Source organism: Tupaia chinensis, unplaced genomic scaffold (assembly GCF_000334495.1).
Source record: "Tupaia chinensis unplaced genomic scaffold, TupChi_1.0 Scaffold000291_1, whole genome shotgun sequence".
NCBI classification, from domain to species: Eukaryota; Metazoa; Chordata; class Mammalia; order Scandentia; family Tupaiidae; genus Tupaia; species Tupaia belangeri.
The window spans coordinates 3,958,366-3,962,891 of NW_006159776.1; the positions used below are offsets into that span (position 1 = coordinate 3,958,366).

The 4,526-nt window shown below is 43.1% G+C and overlaps 1 non-coding gene across 1 annotated transcript; it reads left to right on the forward strand.

Annotated features, from left to right (window-relative positions):
- Nucleotides 1–3,982: 3,982 nt before the first annotated feature.
- Nucleotides 3,983–4,089, forward strand: LOC114008144 (U6 spliceosomal RNA). Its single transcript, XR_003549705.1, has one exon. It is a non-coding gene; the product is annotated as a U6 spliceosomal RNA (small nuclear RNA).
- The last annotated feature ends 437 nt before the right edge of the window (nt 4,090–4,526 follow it).

Consider the following 4,526-nt stretch of genomic DNA (forward strand, 5'->3'; position numbering starts at 1 on the left):
AGGTAGGCAGTGAAGTCACCTTCGTTCATTGTCAAGCATTCCATCTAGGTAGGGAGGATGTCCCCACGCAGAGGTTGTAGTTTCTTAGGGGATACCCATTGGTCATTGAGACCATGACACTGTGGGAAGAGAGGATTGATTTCCTTAACTGGTGTCTCATGTTTTCACTTTCCCTGGGCTTTGAAAATTACAGAGCTCACTCTACCCAGATTCTAGCCAGAATGACCTCAAAGCCTCTGTTTCCTGTAATATCCCCCAAAGATGGGGGATAGGTGCAGGTCAGAGTATGAATTTAAAGTCAGGGAGCTGGAGCCAGACTCATACCGGATGTCCAGGAAGGAACCTGGCACCTCAGCTGCAGTGACCTTGAGTCCTCACACCAGCCACCAGAGAGAACATCTACTACTCACCCTGCCCACATGGCAACTTCCATAGTGTCCACATTGTCCCCTTCCTCCCTTCCCCTTGGGCAGTCCCTCTGCTAGTGCATCAGAGTGCCTCTCCACCTACACTGTGCCTCAGAGAAATCATGATGGTGGGCACAGGTAGGTTAGGCTGGGTTGAGGCAGACCTAAGAGGTCTTGGAAAGGCACAATGGGAAGGAACTGAATTAGGGAGGAGACAAAAGGCACGGAGAATAAGAGGAAAGGTGACCATCTATTCTTGTTTGCATAAGACCAATGGGTTTTCCAGAATGTATCAATACAACGTTCAAAATAGGATAGTGTAGGACAAATGAGGATGGTTTGTCCAAATCATGGAAGTTGTAACAACAGCGCCACCATTTCACAGATGTCAAGGTTCTTTCTCTTCCATGAGCAGATCTTATCCTAGCAACAACCACGTGAGGAATGCAGAACAGATTACTGTCCTATTTTACTTATAAAGAAACCAGGGCTGGGAACCAGCAGTTAGTGTAATGGCTATGTCGCTGGACTCCCATGTAGTCGACCGCGGTTCGCGTCCCGGACCCGGTGCCTTAAAACTCACGCTGGGTGCGTGTGCGTGCGTGCCCAAGATCCCTAGAGGAGAATGGAGGAGAAGGGATTGCAGCGTGACCATCCCCCCTGGGGGGTGATTTCTCGCTTTCTGTCTCTCTGTCTCGCTCTGTCTGGCGAGCTCATGCGCCCTATAGCAAAAACCTCTCAAAAACAAAACAAAACAAAACAAACAAAAAAATAACAGGGGCTGAGAACACAAATGACTCACCCCAAACCAAATAGTTAACCAATACTGGAAGAAGACTGCAAATCCAGACCAGTTAACAAAATTGAAATAATGGAGTCTGGTAACTGATTACATGCATAAGCAAGAGAAAAAAGAGAGACTTTTTAATTAACTGAGACAAGAATATTTCCTTGAAAAGAAATAGATTAAGAGGGAAGAATCGTCTGGGCTAGGACAGGAGAATAAGTTTGGTTTGGAGAATATCAGACTCTGAATTCACTGAGCTACACGAGATACCTCAGTGAGCCAGTGTCCTCAAGGTGATCAGCCAAAATTCTAACTGCCTCATTGGTCAATCTGTCTTGGAGACTGCACGGCTCTGAGACACACCTTGGCAACAACTCTGCTTCTACTCAGGAAATAGTCTAGGTCACCTTCCTGACAAGATAAGTGTAAGAACTGGCAGAAAATTAGTGGGACTGTACAGTGGGCAGGAAGGAAGCAATAATGTGGCCAAGTCTCTGCAAAGAACTTGAATGTGGGAACTGAAATATAGCTCAAAAGTAGGGGAGGGGAAAAGTGCAGGTGACACCTTTAGGATTTCTTCTTTTTTCTTTCATTTACCTCTTAATTTATTTCTTTAGCCAGTTCATAGAAACTGTGCTACATTTGAAGAATACGAAACCACAGCCTTGCCATTACGTTACCATTGCTGGGATGCACATCTGTGGCCAGTGTGATAATACAGATCTCCACAGTGCTTAGGCAAAGTCTCCAGCAGAAGAGATGCCAATGGGGTCTTGTAGAATGAGTAATAAAATTTTCAGGTAGACAGGGATAGGAAAGTACAATTCATTCTTTTTCATTCATTCAACAGACATTTTTGTAGTTTCTTCAGTGCCTGGCCCTCTTTCAAATGAATTGTTTAAAAGCTGTACAGTCAGAGATAGCGCTCACGACTGGCTTCTGCTATACTGTGACTCTTCCAAAGAGGATCATGACTTTCTGGAAAAGGGCAAGATTTCTAGGCAAAAAATGGGGGTTGGGTCCAAAGATAAATTCCCCTATGGCTCTCAGCAGTAAGCTTACATCAAAGGGAGAGGAGACGCACAGGCAAAGAATTTATGGACAGTACAAAAATGCAGAAGCGATCACACCATGCATAGCACATACCACATTCCCTGCACTGGACTACAGCACAGTTTACACTCACTCTAACTTTGCTTCTGATGCCAAAATAAAAACTCAGAGAGGTTAAATACATTTGCCTAAAGCCTCACAGCCAATAAGTATGAGTCCAATGTGTTTCTGACTCATTGCCTGTGTTCTTACCACAGCACTGGACTTTGCCCAAAGCATGTAATTAGAGTGTGACCATTTAACTATGAAATCCTCAATCTCTCATGTCTTACATTCCACCAATTGCTCTATTTTATAATTATCATTACTCTTCCTCCTCCTCTACAAATTAATAAGCAGCAAGTGGAATATTTGTGTGACAACCATATTTCATCCTAAAACTACTTCTGAATTTTTCTGGGTTCTTCCAATAGAAAATAGTTAGATGGAAATTAATTACTGATGTTTTGTTTTGTTTTTGCCAGAAGGCATATGCACTCATCAGAAAGAGAGAGAAAGCACCCCCTAATGGGTCATGGTCACACTGCAATCCTTTCTTCTCCATTTCTCCAGTCCAGCAGGATTCGGGCATATACACACACATGCACTCAGTGTGTTTTTCAAGCCGCTAGGGTGGTGCAGTCAGACATGTGGAAGCTGCTCCCTATCACAGGGCTAAACTGCTATGTTCTGGGACCAGTCCCTGAGTGAACTTGCAGGCCTCTCCTATTTTGAAAGGGTAATTCCCTGAAAACTTCTGAATAAGACTCCGTATCAATCTTGTTGACTTTCACTGGTCACCAACCCATTTGAAATTTCCCTCCTCACTCTCAGCCTCTTTGTTTTCCTTTTTGTTTTTGTTTGATTGTTGTACTGTGTACTTGTTTAATTTTCCCAAAATGCTAGAAGAAGTTCATAAAGTTACGCAAGACCTCACATTATCAATCTAGGCTATTCAAAGCATATGCTAGCACTCCACTGTGTTTGTGAATATTATTTCTCTTGGTTACAACTTATGACAACCAAACAGAGCTTTTGTTACAAACAAAGTTGCAATTATAAATTAAAAGGGGGAAAAAAGGTATCTGGGGAAAGCACAGAGAAAGACTATATCTCTGAACTTGGTTTTTGGAAAGAGATGTGGGACAGGGGTTGGGGGGAAGAAAAGGGATTACAGTTCCTGAAATTCAGAGAATCAATCCAGAGAGGCAGCCCGGCCTCACTGCTGTGGCTGAGAACCATCGACTCCAGCTTCCATCTGGTTTCCATAAGGCAAAGGAACTTGGAGAGTGGCTGGCCACGTAACTCCAGCACGTGCACATTCTGACCACGAGCTCCAGTGAAAGGAGCCAAAACGAATGGACAAATTTCTCCCAGTTCCTCTGTGGAATACAGGGCAGGAAAAGTTGCTGTCAAGAGAAATGGAGTGCTCTCAACCCTGCTGTACAGGTTTACAAAGAGCTGCCCATTTAACTGCAGCCAAATGCCCAGGTTCCCAATGATATGATGTTACAAGTTCTAGTAATGCCAGGTAAATTTTCTCCCTGCTGCATTTAATTTGATACCAAGTGTGCACAGGCAGCAGGGTCCAAGTCAGGGATTCAACTTGGATCCAGATGGATGTGGCACAAGTCAACGATGCTGTTACTAACTGGAGCCTTGGGCAAATCACTCAAGGTCTTGAAAAACACGTAGAGTGCTCGCTTCTGCAGCACATATACTAAAATTGGAACGATACAGAGAAGATTAGCATGTCCCCTGCGCAAGGATGACACGCAAATTCGTGACGCGTTCCATATTTTTAAATCTGTGTCTACTTTAAAAGACTGGAAGTGGAAAAGAATAAATGTTCACCAAATCCTTCAAAAAAAGAAAGAAAAGCACGTAGAGTATCCCCTAATTTGTGTGTGTGGGTATGAGGGATGAGAATTATTATTGATAAAAACAAAACATCCAGTACATAGTAGGTGCTTAATAATGGTAGTTGTCATTAAAGTGGAGGGGAGGCCTCCCTTAAGATGTTAGTTATTGAAACACATTCTTGGAGTGTCTGCCTATATTATCTTTTTCTAATGAATTTTAAAAGCATTATTTAATTTTATTATTATTATTATTATTATTATTATTTTAATTTGACCAGTGAGAGACATGGGGGGTGGGGGTAGGGTGAGAAAGCAAGCTACCAGGTCTGGGACTCAAACTGTGCTCACCAATGTGGGAGTTAAGAGCCCTAACACCAT